The 19186-nt window shown below is 35.9% G+C and overlaps 1 protein-coding gene across 2 annotated transcripts in view; it reads left to right on the forward strand.

The window, feature by feature from the left end:
- LOC109397407 (dnaJ homolog subfamily B member 6) overlaps positions 1 to 19186 on the forward strand; it is a 391375-nt gene that overhangs the window by 195599 nt on the left and 176590 nt on the right. The window lies entirely within an intron of this gene.

Raw genomic sequence — 19186 nt, forward strand, 5'->3', positions numbered from 1 at the left:
GCTTCAGTTTCTGCAGGATTTTCTCCAAAAAATCTCCATACTGTACTGTAGCGAATTTTGTGCACCGATCTTTCCAGAATTTGTATTACAATTTTTTCAGGGATTCTTTCATAAACCCCTCCGGGAATCCTCATAAATTTATTGAGGGATTTCTTCAAGAATTGCAGCACTGCCTTTGTCTTTAATTTTTGCAGTTATTTCTGCAGACATTTTAAGGAGATTCCTTCACGAATGTCTCCAGGAACCCCTCCAGAAATTTCTCAAGCAATTTATTTGTCCTTGGAGTTACTTCCGAAGTTACTCCAGAAAATTTTCAAAAATTTCTTCTAAATGTCATCAGGAGTTTTTTAAACGGATTCCTTCATGAAAATTCTTCAGAACTTTGAAAAAGTACCCTTAAGAAATAATTTTTCAATGAATTTTTGGAGGAACCCTTAGAATTATTTTCGATGGATTCTCCGTAGGATTTTTAAAGCATGAAATTTATCTACATGCAGATGAATCTTCAGATCTTGCAGGTAGTTTTTCAAAAAGTCATTTTTCTGAAATGTCTTAAGTGTTTATACGATGAATTCCTTCTTGATTTGTTTCTGTTTCTGCAGGATTTTCTCCAAAAAATTTTCCATACTATACTTCAGCGATTTTTGTGTACCAATCTTTTCAGAATTTGTATTAGATTTTTTTCAGGGATTCTTTCATAAACTCCTCCGTGAACCCTCATAAATTTATTAAGGGATTTCTTCAAGAATTGCAGCAGTGCCTTTGTTTTAAAATTTTGCAGTGATTTCTGCAGACATTTTTAGGAGATTCCTTCACGAATGTCTCCAGGAACCCCTCCAGAAATTTCTCAAGCAATTTGTCCTTGGAGCTACTTCCAAACTTCCTCCAGAAAATTTTCAAAAATTTCTTTTAAGTTTTATCAGGAGTTTTTTAAACGGATTCCTTCATGACAATTCTTAAGAAGTAATTTTTCAAAGAATTTTTGGAGGAACCCTTGGAAAATTTTTCGATGGATTCTCCGTAGGATTTTTAAAGCAATTTTTTGAGAAATTTCTGAAAAACTCCATGGAAGAACTTTTGAACTAATCCCTTGCTGAATTCCTGATGAAATCCCTTAAATTTTGACCCAGTCTCTGAAAATATTTTTGATGGAAAGTTTTCACCGACTGGAGCGGGAATCGAACCCGCACTCCGAGGCTTACGAGACGCCTAGACGACTGACGCCGCTAACCGCACGGCCACGAAGCCCACAAATGTTGAAAGAAATCGCAAGGAACTTCCTGGAGGGAGAGAAGTTTGGAAAAACTCATAGGGAAACCCTTAGTGGAATTCTTAAAAAAGTTTTTTGAGGAATTTCAGAAAAAATTTTTTTTAGTAAAAACCTAAGTAAATTATCTATAAGTAATCCTGTAGCAAACTATGGACGTTTTTTGATGGAATTCCTGTAGAAATACTTGGAGGAACACCTATATAAGCTTCTGTAAAGATCCTTCGGAAAAACTCTTAAGATATTTCTAATGGAATTCTTGTCGAAGTTTTAGTAGGAAGATTTTCTGAATAAATTGTTTAAAGAATTCGTGAAGATATTCTAAAAGTTATACTTAAAGGAAACGGCAGAAAAATGTCTGTGGTAATGCATCGAGGAATGTATAAGGGCAATTCTGAAAGAATCTCTGTCTAAACTACTGTAGAAATCTCTGAACCATTGAAAGCATTAATGCAAGAATTTCAAAAGGTATTCCTGTATGATTTTCTGGATGGACACATGATCAAAATTTTATGGAGATATTCCTGCGGGATGGAATCCCTAGGTCAACTATTGAACAAATATCTGGTGGACTACTTGAAGATATACCTGTAGGAATTTCTGAAGGAATCTCTGGAAAACTTGCTAAAGATACCGCTGGTATAATTTATAAAAACAAATTTTTAAATAATTTCTGAAGGAATTCCTGGAAAAAATAACTGAAGGAATCCTTGGAGAAATTTTCGACAGATTTTCTAAACAAATCCCTAGAATGTCTAACGTAATCCCTGCCCGAGTTTCAGTTTCAGGAACTTTTAGAAATCTACGAAAAATATTTCTTGGAGAAGTTTTTGGAAAAATTATTGACGAAATGTCTGAAGAAAGCTATGTAAAAATTTCTTACGGAATTTCTGGAATATTTTTTTAAGAAAACAGCAAGGAATTTCTGCAGGAGTCTGTGGGGGGTTTTCTAAACAAATCCTGGAAGTAATTATCTGGCGGATGCCGGATTTTTCGTTGAAATCGCAGCAAGCATTTCTGAAGAAATCCGTCGGTGATTTCTTTTAAGAAAGGAAGATTTTTTCTTAAATTAAGGGAGAAATTTCTGAGGAAACCCAGCTTTTCTACAAGAATTCTTGTCTGGAGGCAATTCGGAAGGAAATTCTAAAGAATTTCTGAAGCAATCCATGGAAGATGTTCTAAAAAAAATTAAAAGGGAATTCGTGGTAGACTTTATGAAAGGATTTCGTGGCGGATTTTCTATAGAAATACATGGTACAATTTAAAAATAAAAGTTTGTGAAATATTTTCTAAGATAATTTCCGAAAAAATTGAGAAAATTCCAAAGTAATTTATGAATTGTCTAAATCTCTCGAAGAATTCCTGATAGAATTCTCAATTAAATCTCTGAAGTCATTACTGGCAGAATTTCTTAAAAAATCGCTAGAGGAATTTTAAAAGATATTCAATGGATGGTTTTATAAATTAATGAGTTTCTGAAGGAATTACTGATAGGTTTCTGAAGAAATTCATGCAAGATTTTCTAAAATGATAATTTGAGAAATTCTGGAGGAATAGCTATTGTAATATTTTAATCAATCCATGTAAGAAACCGAGGTAATCACTTGAGAAAACTTCCGAATGACAGGCGGGGATACTGACCACTATACTATCGAGGGAGGGTCCCGAGATAAACTAGCCTAGGGCTCAAAAAAAATCTGAATGACTCTTCAATAGAATTTTAAGAATGATTTTTAAACAAATTCCTGAAAAATGCCCGGGAAGAAATTCTGAAAGAATCCCTGAATTTGTTTTAATTCCCTGGGAGAAGTTTCATTATTAGAGTGTTTTTGCACGTGTGAAGGCAGAAACGGAGAATTGATCATATCACCATACAAAAATTCTGCTCACCTTTTCAAATCTAGTACTTCACCAATTGTATACTATGGGACACGTTTGGTGAAGTACTTGATACGTTTTTCCGATAAATTCTACCTTGATAATTGTTAACCCGAATTCTAATTTATGTTTTATATTACTCTCCTCTTTTCATAGGTAAGACGCATGCGATGGGCATTTCTACAAATGTGAAGGTATACACGTGTTCCATGCATTACCGAAGAGTTCTTCTCTCCTTCTGGCCATCAGAATCATCTGAATCAATTTCGCACCCCACGGACAGCTCCGGCGACCGATGACTTAAGTGTTCCCAAAATAGTCCCAATCCGTGTTGCTTGAACTCGTGACCGGGTGCTTAATTCGCATCATCGCGCTCCAAATAAGGGATCCTCTTCCATTCATTCACATCGAAGAGATCGTCTTTTGCCAAAAGAATATAATCAAATTTAATAAATGAAAAAGAGGGGGAGAAGCGGCTGTGAAAAAAAATGATATAAGTTCTCTCAACGTGTGTTGTACGCGTAGTACTTTTTCCGGGCCTCCACAAATAGAACGCCGGGCCCTATTTTTAAAACTGGTCCGCGCCTCCACCCCCGCTACCTCCAGTCCTGAAGTCGTGAAAATTTTCGGACGACGCTCACCGTGTTCTATACATATACTATTTCCGCACACCCAAGTAGCGTCAAAATTTTAATGGCCTCGATCCGCCGTTGTCCGCTTATGTCTCTCCCGATTGACCGGGGCGTTGAGAGACGATCAAGGAGGCGCGGCAGCGCCAGCGGCGCGCGAGCGTGTGAGATCACTTAAGCACCATCAATGGCGCAGAGTACACCGCGCGTGTGTTCGCGGCGCGGCACGGCGGTAGATGGCGACCAGCTGCCTCCTCAGTCTCAGAACGCCCCGTTTTTTTGGCAATGAACTTCGCGCTCGCGATGGCGCGGCGATCGGTGGTCGGTGGTGGGCATCCAAAAAGAGAAAATATTATACATTTGCAAATTTCCTTCATCCAAGAGAAAAAGATGCTAAATGTTGGAATTAATTGCTGACGGCGATGGTGGCGGCTTCGGTCGGACAGCTGCCGACCGTTAGGTGTGGTGACGCTGTTGTTAGAGTGAAGTCAGTGAACTCGATGGTTTTGGTGTGGTGTGCGGAGGGATTTATGCAAAGTCAGCGAAGAAGCAAGTGTTCGGAGTAAAAGGTTTTGTACAGGGGCCTTTTAAAACACTCTTTCCTTGTTATTGAACGACGACGATTTATTTTATCAACTAAATTCCCTGAAAATTGGTTTGCTTAGGAATCCCTGGAGGAACATACATAACATGAGGAATGAGAAATTTCTTTTGGAGTTTTAAGAGGAGTTCTAGCAAAAATATCTGGAGGATGAGGCATTTCTGGAGGAATCTTGGCAAGAATAACAGGAAGGATCCTGATAGGAATTTCTAGAGTAACCACAGAGCGTGTTCATGGGAAAAACGCTCAGAAGGAATTCTTTGAAAAATCTAAGAGATATATGTATTGCAAACTCCTAGTGACAGCATTCTCAGAGAAATCCTAGCATGAATAACTAAAAGAAATTAAATAGAAATTTCTGAATGTATCAAAGCAGGAAAAAAATCCATGGAAGAATTTCTTAAGAACCTTTGAAAAAATCACAAGAGAAATCACATTTTCTGCAGTAATCCCATCAATAACTCCTGGATATATCACAGCAAAAAACTCTTGATGAATCCTAGAAGACAAAACACCTCAAACTTGGTTTTCAAGTCACCCCAATGTGTCTACTCGTTCAAGCAAGCCTGCGAGTTAGATTGGTTCACCGTTATAATGAAAATAAACACATTTTTGAAAATGTATTTGATAAGAAGAAAATTTGGATTTGTTTCATACGTTTTTTTTTTCAAAAGTTAGGTGCAGAATATTGACAGACGACAGGCATAAGTACGATAAGCTTAATGTACGTTAAACATAATCAATGGATGAAAGACATTGTTTGCCATTCTTTCGAAAGGTAATTATGCCTAATGTCCATTATGCCTCATGCATTTATGCCTAACGTACTTATGCATAACGCCCTTATGCATAACATCCTTATGCCTAATGTGGTCTCCTCTAGTGTTTTATATATCATTTTCCTGAATCTTCTGGCTCTCCAGGCTTCACTGATTCGTCTAAGTTGGCGTTTTCTTCTTCATCGTTGACATCGGTAGTGTTTTGTTATTTACACTCCCGATCAAAAGTTTGGGGTCACCCCCTCAAAAACATGTCATTTTTGTAGGCCCATATCTTCGCCAATTTGCATCCGGTTTCAAAACCCTAGGTCTCATTCAAAAGATAATAAGTCAAAGAAACTTTGAACATGATTTAAAAGAAACTTTAAAAAAAAATTGTATGTAAACTTAATCCAAAGTTGCCAAATTTTCTAAAAAATGAATAAAAACTTACGGCAGTGTCGCTGGAAATTGGGTCGACCAAATTTTAAGATGAGAGCGGTAGTATAACCCATTTTCTATTAGCTTTCAACTGCTTTTTACAGAACTTAGCTAAAAAATGTAGAAAAAAAACTATTAAGTAAATTAATTCTTCATGTCATCGACCAAAAGTTTGGGGTCACCTTTCAAAATGATGTATCGGCCAAAAGTTTGGGGTCACTATCGTAAAACATGGAAAAGTGATTTGTTGATATCTTTGTCATCTTGCATTCATTTTTAATTCTTCTTGGCTTATTTGAAACAAAATGAATGATACTTACTGCATAGACATTGAACCACACATATTTGTTAATATTTACATACTAACACTTAACGTAAAGTTTCCTCATTTTTTGAGGTGTGGTGATATGTGTAAACTTTACATAACATTTTTATATACAAAAATCGTTAAATACGTTAAGTTAAAGACATCAAACGTAAATTTAGTTAATTATCTTTGAAATGAGCCAAAAAGAATTAAAATTGAACTATAGATGACGAAGATATGACCAAATCACTTTTCCATGTTTTACGAAAGTGACCCCAAACTTTTGGCTGATACATCATATTGAGGGGTGACCCCAAACTTTTGGTCGATGACATGAGAAGTTAATTTACTTAATAACTTTTTTTCTAGATTTTTTAGCTAAGTTCTGTAAAAAGCAGTTGAAAGCTAATAGAAAATGGGTTATATTACTGCTCTCATCTTAAAATTTGGTCGACCCAATTTCCAGCGACACTGTCGTAAGTTTTTATTATTTTTTTAGAAAATTTGGCAACTTTGGGTTAAGTTTACATACAATTTTTTTTGAAAAAGTTTCTTTTAAATCATGTTCAAAGTTCCTTTGACTTATTATCTTATGAATGAGACCTAGGGTTTCGAAATTGGACGCAAATTGGCAGAGATATGGGCCTAAAAAAATGACATGTTTTTGAGGGGTGACCCCAAACTTTTGATCGGGAGTGTATATCCTTAGACCCATTTCCGAGCCTATTCGTGATATACAAACACCATTTCATTTTTATTAATATAGATTGAAGAATCTCTCACGAGATTCTGGGCAAAATTCTCTAGAGAAATTAGGATTTTGGAGAATCCCACGCATAGATTTTGTTATTCCTCTTAGGGTTTGGTAAAAATCCTTCTCAGCATTCTGCAAGAATTCCAGTAGAATTCTGTTTTGTTGCTCCCAGAAATTCTTTTCAGGATTCTGGGAGAATCCCGCTTAAGGAGTGTATTGGAAATTAACTATAAATGCTCAAAATGCTCTATCTCGAAGCATGGTTGGTCTTTTCATTCCGGATCTTCTATCAAATCTCCACAAGTTAGGAACATCTTGAAGAAATTTGGAACATGTTTAGTATTCTTGAAAATATGGTTGAACGAGTACGTCACACAAAATAACAATCTGTACAAAACGCTATTTTTTAACATTCCAATAAATTGAAGCGAAAAAAATGTGTACGGGGAAAAATCTAGAAAATAATAATACTACAAGCAGTTATGTACACATAACATATCACTCAATACCGACTTTTGAAATGGAATGAAAAACCCCCAACATTTAGAAAATGGTCTATCCCAAAAAAAAAAAACTACTTTTTGGTGGAACTTTGACGCTCTGCAGAGGTTATAAAGTTTCGTTCTCTGGTAAAACTATCTCTTCAATAAATATAAATACATGCCCAATTGAAAAAAAAAAATACGAATTTTCATTTATTTATTTTCATTTATGATTTTTTTATTTTCGTAATCTTTAAAGACGCATAAAAAAGTGTTCCTCAAAAAATGACCTTTTTTTTCGTTTTTTAGAATTTTTCTAAAATGCGGATGAAATTTTCTTGAAAATGATGGAATTAGTCGATTCTATCATTTTCCAGGATTCTTTCAATGAATGGCTGTGTATGTGTAGACTAGACTAGACTAGAATTCGGAGCATTTTTCTTGATTTTAAAAACATATTTGTAATCTTTGATATAAAAGTTCAAGTAAAAAGTTATTTTTTTTGAAAATCAGAACTGCCATTCTTTTTTAAAAGATTTATAAAGTATCTCCAAAAATAAAGTAATGTTTTTTTCGAAAAGATTATTATTAAGGATGTTGTGAACGTTTACAGTTAATTTCCGATACACTCGTTAAGGCGAAACTGGAAGCATTTCCTCATTTTTATGGTTTTTGATTTTTAATAAAATAACAAAGCAATATTTTCAAAATCGGTTTTCGTACACTTGTAAAGCCTGTATCCGCAATAATCGGGACACAGAAATACAGCTGTAAATCTATAATAGATACATTGAAATTGCTCAAATTTGGCCTAATAACATTTTAAGATGTGTTCATTTCACCTACAAAATTTCATGTGAATCGGTGCAGTACTTTTTGTTGTAGCAAAGAAAGAGTAGAATGTGCGCCATTGAATTTTGTACAGCCCCTAGTTTTGCTTGTCAGTGCTGTAACTTTTGAATTTGGCAAAGGAAATGACTGAAATTTTGAACACAATCCTCTCAATCTGTATTCGTTGCATAGGCAAAATTTCAAAAAAATCGATGCACTATTAACAATTTTATAGTCGAAACAAGTATTGGGACTGAACGTGATTTTAGCCCCTCAGACAGCAATTAGTCAGCACCCTTTATTGTTTCGATTGTACTATTGAAAGTACGATACCAATAATCATCAAATTTTTCAGATATAATATACACATAATCAACTGTCTTCTCTGAAAATTTCATGAAAATTGGCAGAGAAATTCAAAAGTTATGAATAGTCAAACATCGCATATGAAAAACACGAAAAATTTTCTTTAACACGCACCCCTATTAACACCAGTATCTTTCTAACCAATTGATAAAACTTGATGAAATTTTGCCAGAAAGTGTCTCTATAAGTATCATAACTGCTAACGAAATTTCATAATTATCATCACAGAACTTTGAATTGTAGCGTAAAGAACCATCTACTATGCGAATGAAAATTGGTCATGATTGTACAAAATGCTTAAATCCACGTCTATTTGTTTTTCATCCACAGTTAAAAGTAATGCATCGATTTTTATGAAATTTTGCACAAATGATAAACATACACCAAAAAGTTCTCAGTCAAATTTTTGGCCTATTTTACCGATTCATAACAGAGCTATAACCGTACTTCTGTGTCCCAATTATTGCGGATACAGGCTTTAGAGTATGGATCAAGGTATCTCCTGAATTTTTCCCTGGTGGAAAAAGTTTTTTGTTTTTGCAGAAACCATTTTTTGTTTAAAAATGGTTTCTGCAAAAACAAAAACTTCTTCCACCAGGAAAAAATTCAGGAGATTCCTTGATCCATACTCTACATGTGTACGAAAACCGATTTTGAAAATATTGCTACGTTATTTTATTGAAAATCAAAAACCAAAAAGTGAGGAAATGGATCCAGTTTCGCCTTAAGTCTTAGTAATCAGGGAAAATCCCTGACATGATTATGGGAAGATTCTCTTAAGATTCTGATGTAATAATTCAAAGTTTTCTAGAGGAATCACTCTCAGGGTTCTGGTCTGGGACAATCCCTTGCAAAAGTTTAGGGGAGTCCTTCCAGAGATTCTGGGGGAATGTCTTTCAGGAATCTTCAGTAATTTTTATGTTTTCTCAGAATTCCAGAGAATCCTTCTCAGGATGTTGGGGAAGTCCTTTCAAGAAGTTTTCGTAATCCCTACCAGGGAGAATCCTTATCAGATTTTCGGAAAATTCCTTTTTAGGGTTCTAGATATACAGTCGGGTCTCCTATACGACGCTGCCACCCACTTCACGCCCAAATAAATAAATTCTGGGGAATACCTTTCGGTATTCTGGCAGAATTATTTTCAGCATTCTGAAGGATTCTACCCAGGATTTGAGGGGAATTCTAGGAGAATACTTGAAAGGATTCTGGAGGAATTATTCCCAGGAATCTGGGGGACTCCTATCTCACAGAATTCTGTGAGAGTATATCTCAGGTTTCTTTGGCAATCACGCCCAGTATTTCGAGGGAACCTTTCCCAGGATTCTGGAGTAATCATCTCTCGTCAGCCTTGCAATGCTTGCAAGGACTTGGCCAGCTGTGTGAAGTTGAGTGGGTCTATGCCATTATAGATAGTAGCGACATCAACAATATCAATGGATATATTCAACTTTGCAACTTCACCCAAGATTTGTGCAAGTATTCATGCTATGCTATGCTATCTCTCAGTATTCTAGATTATGAATGTGGAAGAACCGCTCTTGGTATTCCTTTCCGGATTCTGGGATATTCCCTCTTAGGATACTGGAAGATTTTGGGTGAATCCCAAGGAAAAGCTTCTCTTAGGATTCTGAGACAATCTATCATAGAATTCTGAAAGAGTTTCTCTTGGGACTCTAGGACAATCCGTCTCATACACAGTTGAAAATTGTTACATCGAGTTCGCTGTAACAAAATTACCTCCATCCCTTTCACCACAATTCTCTATCTGATTGTAAAATTACAGGTTTTCTGCAGTATGGGGCTTGCTTACAATTTTGATTACAAGAAATTCTTTTATGTTAAGTCGAATTAGGGTAAGAAAACCCTTAATAGAATTCAGAGAGAATTCCTACTAAGATACCGGAAGAGTTTTGCTTTCTTTTCGAGATAAGGACGCTCAGGATTCTAGTGTAATCATTCCCTAGAATCCTGGGAGAGATTAGTCCAGTTTTCTGAGATGGAATTATTCCAGAATCCTGAGGGATTTCTTCAGATTCCCGAGATGGGTTCTCCCTGAATCATGTTGCCTACTGATTGCCTCAGAATCCTAAGAGAAGTTTTCCTCCGACTTCTCCCAGAATGCTTAGACGAATGTCCCCAGAAATCCCTGGCGAGAAGAAATTCTCCTAGAATCCCGAGAGAAATTCTCCTGTAGTATTGAAAGACATTCCCAAGGTCCCTGAGAGGGATCCTAAGAGGGGATCTTTTACATTATTAAGAGAAATTCATCTAGAATCCTTAGGGGCATTCTAAAAAAAATGTTCGGAATATCCAGAGATGGACTGACCTAGAATCCTGAGAAGGATGCGCTAGAACTTTGAAAGGGACTCTCTAGACCATAAGAAGGATATCTCCAGAATCCTGAGAAAGATTCACTTGAGGGCTTTCCCAAGAAACCTGAGATATACAGGTATACCTTGATTTAGTGGACCCTAGATTATAGACCGTCGATTTTATGTACTTCGACTTTATGTAAATTTTACCTCGATTTTATGTACATTTTGAATGGTTAAAATCTACAGTGCATTCTAAAAAAAGGAAATTTAATATTTTTGAATCGAAAGAAAAATCGAATGTAAAAAATCGATTCGGTCGATTTCGTGGGGCTTTAACATCGATTCAAAAAATTGATTAATCGGAACAAAAACATCGATGTTGCGAACATTGATTCAAAATTTTCCAACGCATCAAAAAATTCACCTCTGTTAAATCGATTCGCACCAACCAAACGCCTAAATGCAAAATTCCAGTCATTCACATAAATTTGCATCGGCAAACAAATCGCTTCCGAATTGCGGAATCCTGATTCACGCTCGACATGATCAGAAGCAGATTCAGCCACTCATTCGCTCGAGCAAACATTGACAAACTCGTTGTCGTCGTCACCCATTTTCCACGGAATAATGTATGCTGTGTGATACAGTGCAAACAACCATTGTCAATCACCGAGAAGAGCGAGAGTCATCGCATCGCAGCTCATCACACACCCCGCGCGGCGCGGTGGGAATATCGAAAATGCAAATTCGAGCTTCCGATCGGATTGGCAATTTCAAACGCATATAAAACATTGAAGTCGTATGAATAGTAGCAAACAGCCGGAAATTTCTCCACGTTCTCTGCCAATGCGAATTTAATTGAAAAGTTTACGCTGATCGCCGATTTTCGGCGGGTATTATGAAACCTGAACGAAATCAACTCTTTAACCACGGTGCTGCTGCTGCTGCTGGTTGTCGTGAATCACGCTATCGTTGGTCTCACACCCATCAGGCCAAGCACGACGACAGACAGACGGTAGCAAAAATCGATAATGGCCTATTAAGTTTACGGCTCGTTGAGTTGTTTTTTTTTCCTCTGACTCTTTGAACAGCCATGAAGAACCACAGTGCTGCACTGAGCTGTGTGATGCGCGACCGACAATAAAGTGCATCAACCAGCAAATCAAACAATGTGCAATGTCACACCGATAATCTGTGAGTTAGTGTTGTTGGATGGGTTGGGTGGTGCACTTGAGCGAGAGAAAGTGGTGCATGAAATAGATCAGCAGGGCGATGCAATTGTACACCGAGCTGCTTTTAATGCTATGTAGTTTGTTATTGTTTGCGGGAATGGGGTGTCAATGATAACGAGGTGTGTTGTTCGGATGTGATTTGTGTGTTGAGTGCAAATTACAAGTGGATTGACGGCGAAGGTCATGATCGTTCTACACTCAGCGAAAAATTAGCGAAATTCATCGAAATACCTTATGAAAATTTGCTATAACTAATTCTTATGGATGACATAAGAAAACCTTATGAAAATTGATCGTGCTTGCTATGACAAATTTCATAAGATAGACTTATGAAAAGAACAAAAAAATCTTAAAATGATGCAGACTGGATTCGATCCATGAACGTCGGGATCACCGAGCCCGTGTTTTATCCACACGGCTACCGACGCTTGAGAATTCCATGTTGCTAAACATGAATAAAAGCCAAGCTGTGAGACGATTTTACTTCATAGAGTGACCTTATGAAATTCATCCGAATGATTATGATTTATTTAAAGGCCGTTTCATAAGTTGGGCCTTATGGAAATCTTAAGGTTATTTGGCTGAGTGTAGAGTGGGCTTGAACAATGCGGTGGTTTTAGAAGGAACGATACGGAGAATTGTTTAGTAGAATAAACCGAGACAGTTCGTTTCAAATCCCACGAACATGAAATCAATCTATTAGATTGTTGTATTGACAAGGACGGGATTGGTGGTCTAGTGGCTACCGATATTGATTTGTATGCAGAAGGTCCTGGGTTCAATCTCTGCCCCGTCCCTTTTCTCCTACTTTGTATCTTTCTATATACTTAATCCCTCCTCTCATGCTTAAATCTTTCAAATTTGATTTGGTAAAACGAAGTATTTTGCATGAGTCGTTAATTTAGATGTTAAGGGCGAACGGGGCGGTCGGAGAAATACCCGCCATTACTCTGTTGCTACTAAAATGGTAATCTCAGATTCTACTTCATATTTTGGAACAAAAACCTATCATTGTGTATGCTCACTTGCAGTGTATATGCTGATTGTTTTTCAGCATCTTCAGTGCGATAGAACTCGAGATTACCACCTTCAAAATCGCGAGGCAAATTGTTAGAAAGAGAGGCAAGATAGGAAAAATAACACGGCGTCCCGTATCAATCACCTTAATCGACTAATTAACCTTTTAATTGCTTAAAAAATATATTCCCATGCCTAATGGCTTGCACACACAGAAAAATGAGGCTCGTTTAAAACAATAAAATGCATGGTTGATTTTCAAACTAAGCATTTACTTATTCCAAAGTAATATTTCTTTGTTCTTACTTGGAGTTTATCGATCAAAACAATCAATTCTCATCATTCCATATAACGTTAAAAACTTCATTTGATTCAACAAAATGGGGATCACAAACATGACCCGGAAACAATCACACATCCTTAAAGTTCTCACCTCAGCATCGCTACAACGAAGAAAGTGTTTCAAATCCATCACTCCAACTTCCAAGTGCGGTTTTGGCCGTGATAGATAAAGTGCAGGTACTCAAAACAGCACCCACAAAATGTTGGTCGGTTTCGCCTTTTTGTCTTTTTTTATTCGTTCTCGCCTCCATCCGCTTTCCGAGTGTATAAAAATAGATTTCCGAGCTGCCGCAGGAGCTGCCGTCACCAACACAATCACATTCCGGCTTTGTTGGTGGCAAAAGTGAAGTCGTTTAAAACAATCCGTTATTTTATGTTTAAACTATCAAATCTCTGTTTGTTCTAACCAACTGTCAAAAATTTCGACAAATGAAAATAAATATTTGTATTATCAAACAATGGAACAGTTCAGTTAAAACTAGAAATCAGTTTGTCGCTGTAGTATATTTTTCTGCGTGCAGTCAAAAATCGCATATTTTGCCCTATAAATTGAAGTGTAGCTCAAAATTGTGCTGGAGCACATCTAGAAATCATCTACATAGAGATGAGCGGAAGTTACAGCGGCAACGCTGTTTGTTTTGTTTACAACAGCTGCCAACACTTGCTACAAAGCTAGATGTTCAAACTTTGTGCATGACTTCGTTGTGGTTCAAGTTGTTTTGTTTACATTTTCTAACTATGGTAGAATTTTTTCTTCCAAAATTTTGTTGAAATAGCGGAGCAATCGAAGAAATCTGAAATTCATTGCAAAAGTGTTACACTAATCATATCGGCAGAAGCGAAGCAAGAAGCAGCAATGGAAGTTTTTTCGACAAGTTCAGCAACAAAAGTGTCGTCATAAGCATGAGCTTTTGAAAGCAGAATTAATAAATTTTTATCTTTTTACTAAACATACATATGCCGCCAATTTCTCGATAAAAAATTAAATAATTTTTATTTATTTATTTCCGATTGCAATACCATTCAAACGACGCCTTCCTACGAACGATAAGCATGTTCATTTGGCTCACACTTTGACAGTTCTCTCTGCACGATTGGCTCACAATGGCCGCCTCCGCAGATCTCTATAATGTAGGATTACTAAGCACATCTAAGCCCAGATTCGGATTCAGCGGCCCAAAATCTGTCAGAGACACATAATTTTGCTCTTGAGACAAGAAAATGTTGCGCTGTATAACTCATATTCACATGTTCATAGCCATCGCACAGTGGGAAAAATCGATCCAAAAAACTGATCTTAGCGTCGCTGGTTTCGGTACGTGAAGTTGACCATTTCTGGCGTAAAAAAGTACGAGAAATCGATTGGTACTAAATTCATTCACCGCACGGCACGGGAAGTGGTCCATATTGCCCCCATTTTGCCCTTTTTTCATACAAAAAGTGAATCAAAATATACTTTCAAACAACAAAAACGACTATAAATCTTTGAAAAAATCTGCAGTTGTAATTAGAGGTTAATAGCAATCATTAGAATACATGAAAGATCCTTTTAAATGCGTATTTTGCCCCATATGCCCCAACAACTGCTGGAAATTTACGCTTTTACCTAATTGTGAATGGATTTTCAATGTTACTGATTTGAAGTTGATTTTTTTGGCATAAACAAAAAGCGCTAAATCTATCAACACCAAAATCATTTTCGGGAGTTGTCCAATTTGCACCATTTTGCCGTATTTTCATTGAAAATGTATTTATTAGAAACAGATACTGCTAAAGAACGTTGAAATTTGTTTTAGGTGCAATTGGAAGCTAACAGTAATCATACGCGTATGTGAAAAATATTTTCACTTTTTTACCCTACATGCCCCAAAAACTGCTGGACAATAACATTTTTGTATTGTTTTATAATGTCACTGGTTGCAAAACATGAAGTCATTGATCATTTTTTATATGTACAAATGCGGTTTATCGATTAGCTTTATAACCATTCACGGCAGGGTACAAAAGCTGTCCATTTTACCACAATTTATCCTGTTTTTTTGTCATCTCATGAATAAACTGATTTCCCGTATTTGCTTATGTCCGAATTGTTCGACTTCTGTTACTGAAACCAATGTAATCGAAAAGACAGTTGAAATATATGACTTTTTTCTAATTCCAGCTTTTGGTGGGGAATTAAGGGTATAATTGTTATAGTTATTCATTAAGACCTGTGTTGTGTCAGATGAATGTAAACCATAAATAAATAAATAAATAAATAAAAAATAAGCATTAATCTTAATATGTGTCATATGCCCAAAACTGATTAAATGAGGCATCTTAAATATATACATATCAGTGCTTTAAGACGCTTTCAAGACAAAACTGATTACCTAACTGTTTTGTGCATATTTGACACATTTAATCAAATGCTTATTATGCCCTTAATTCCCTACCAAAAGCTGAAATGATTTAAAAAGTCATAAAAATGGCTGTATTTTCGATTACATTGGCTTCAGTATCAATGCAAATAAGGAAAATTTAATTATTCATCACATGACAAAAAAAAAATCAGGGTAAATTGGGGTAAAATGGATAGCTATTTGTACCATTCCGAGAATGATTCTAGTATCAATCGATAAACCGCATTTGTATATATCAAAAATGATCAATGACTTCATGTTTTGCAACCAGTGACATTACTAAACCATACAAAATATGTTATTATTCAGCAGTTTATGGGACATGTAGGTAAAATAGGGAAAAGCTCTTTCATATATGTGCATGATTACTGTTAGATTCCATTTGCACCTAAAACAAATTTCAACGTTAGTATCAGTTTCTTATAAACACATTTTAAATATTATTTTCAATGAAAATAGGGCACAATGGAGCAAATTGGGCAACTCCCGAAGATGGTTCTGGTGATAGATTTAGCTCTTTTTGTTAATGCCATAAAAATTAACTTCAAATCAGTTATAAATTCATTCATAATTAAGTAAAAGTGCGAATTCCAGTAGTTATTGGGGCATATGGGGCAAAATAAGCATTTGAAAGGATCTTTCATGTATTCTTATGATTTCTATTAACCTCTAAATACACCTGCAGATAAATAAAAGAAAATCGCGTTAAGTACTGTTCTTTTGAATTCCACTAAGAATTTGCATCCTTTGACAGATACGTATTTCGACCTCAACTGTAAGGTCGTCTTTAGTGTCTTGTACTTGACTCGACTTTTTAGTTCCTTAGAAGAAACGGTTTTCTTGCAATATGTTTTGATTGGTGGATTTTTACGGAATACTTTTTTCCGAACACTTTTCATAATTATAATATCACACATTTTTGTCGAAGATGGCAAACTCGTATCTCTTATATTTTCGTACTTAGGACCCTTTTTCTATGAAAAAAAAAAACCGTATTTTCAAAATTAATTTAAACGCTTCAAACAAAAAACACCCTTTTCGTTTTTTCACCATTGAAAGATGAAAATAAGATCTTTTGAACAAGGCCAAAAGATTTGAAATCGGCTTGTGCCCTTCTGAGATATTCAGTGTCAAAAATAAGCCATTTTTAGAAGAAAACCATGATTAACTTTTTAAATTGAGGATATAGAACTTTGCTGTCTTTGTAAAAAATGTTGCATATTAAATGCACAAAAACTTGGAAAAAATGTTGCATATTAAATGCACTAAAACTGCTTGGAACAAAGTTTTTGCGAGAAATCAATGAATAAAAAGTTATTGAAAGAAAACGTTTTTTCGGGTATCACCCTAATTTTTTTTTTTCAAATAATATCTCTGGAACCATAAAAGATAGCAATATGGTTTCTTCGGCAAAGATGTTCAAAATTGAGTGCTTTTCATTGCTCTATATGAAAACAATAAAAAGTTGACATTGTGATCTTGGGAATCATTTGGACCACCCTAATTTTACATTATTGGAAGAAATGTTCAAAAAGTATGAAGGAACTTTCTCGAAGACAACATATAGCTAAAACGAATAGTTTAGGCGTAAGTATTTTTTTCCACTTAATTACGGCCCGCGGACCATTGTGTATTGTCCCCTAAAAATATAATATCATCAACAGTCACATATTGAAGATGCCTGCTAGTCCTCGGCAGATATCTCATTAGTTCCTTGTGTTAGTGTAGCTGGTCTGGCGATACTGGAGTAGCATCCACGGGCGGTCAATCAAGCTCAAGCTCTGCGAAGAATTGTTCTACAGGGTGCGTGCGGTAATGTTGCACTAACCTTCAAACAGGAATATTTCATTTCATCAAAGGGTTGCAATAAAAATATAAATCCCACATCATCAAATGCACCATATTTCTAGTGAACTGTGAAAAATATAAAATCATTAATAATCAAAAACGTAGTGATATGAGAAAATATTTTCAGATCCTATGTTTTACACTAGCGCGCCCAATAACATTTCGGGTTCTACTGTTTGTTGTGTAAATAAGACGAAATCAGTAAAATGTAATGTGTAAAAGCCCGATAATGATACACGAGACGTAATGCTTCAAAAATTATAATTTAAATAATTTTGACGTGGTGATTTTAACACATTATCGAATAGCATCAATAAAAACTGGTTGTTTTTTTCGATACACTAAGTCTAGGGTACAACTTTTTTTTTAGCAAGCATCGGATCACTTAGCGGTCTGCAACAAAGATGTTCCGCATAGAATTCCCTATAATAATACTAAAAATATAGGGGCCCATATAGCCGAGGCGGTAAACGCACGGGTATTCAGCATGACCATGCTGATGGTGACGGGTTCGATTCCCGGTCGGTCCAGGATCTTTTCGTAAAGGAAATTTCCTTGACTTCCTTGGGCATAGAGTATCTTCGTTCCTGCCATACGATATACGCATGCAAAATGGTCATAGGCAGAGGAAGCTCTCAGTTAATAACTGTGGAAGTGCTCATAGAACACTAAGCTGAGAAGCAGGCTTTGTCCCAATGAGGACGTTACGCCAAGAAGAGAGAGAGAGAGAATACTAAAAATAAGGGTTATTGAACGCTTCCAGTGCCATCTAGTTTCAGAAAACTAAAACTATGCCATTCCTGCACATATTTGTACCAGTTTTACCATATGAACTTCAGACTAGTCGAGCGATACCTAAGACCTTATCAATTTAGCTCAAATTTGTGATGTAGCTTATAGGAGTCTAAAACAGCAAATTGAGGTGGTCAGACTTAGGATATTTTAGTTTTAAATTTTCTCATAAATGTTTGAGCAGCCCTAGCAGAATACCATTGCTCAAATTAGAATTTCCGACTTCTTCCAGTAATTTCTCCGTTATCTTCCATTCCAGCGATGTAGTTTTTTGTAGATAACAGGCCTATGGAATCCCCCAACTACACTGAAAAAATCTGCTTCATAGCGTTCTTGACAGCTGAGAAAATGCAGATAGTATGCAGCTGCCCATATATTTTACTGAAGTTGTTCGCATTTTCGTCTTCTAGAAACCTCTTTTTCAAATTTATGGGATATTTTTTGAACGGCATACCATTGGAGCTACTCGTACAAAAATATTCTAGTCTTACCTAAAATAACACAATTGTTGACCAAAATATAGAGAACAACACTAAAACGGACTTGCAGCGGTTCTCAGGATCGTTCAAAAAAGGTTATCGATATTAGGACCACTTTTTTCTTCCTAAATCATTGAAATAATCACAATTGTTCGCAAAAAAATCATTTAGTATAGATCTATTGTCGAATTATTTTTAAAACGTGTTTTATGATTACGATATGATTTAGTGCAAAAATATCGCACGCACCCTGTATTTACAATTGAGGGGGTTAGAAGTAGAGGAGTGTAAGCGACAAAAACGCACTTACAAATAAATGAAGTTTAAAGTTTTTCACCAATTTTTTATCCCATACAAAATGTATGGAGTTTCGACCCATTTTTTTCTGACCATCGTAAAAATTAAAATAAAAAAAAAAATCCTAAAAGCTTGAAACCTGAAGATT

Source organism: Aedes albopictus, chromosome 3 (genome assembly GCF_035046485.1).
Source record: "Aedes albopictus strain Foshan chromosome 3, AalbF5, whole genome shotgun sequence".
NCBI lineage: Eukaryota > Metazoa > Arthropoda > Insecta > Diptera > Culicidae > Aedes > Aedes albopictus.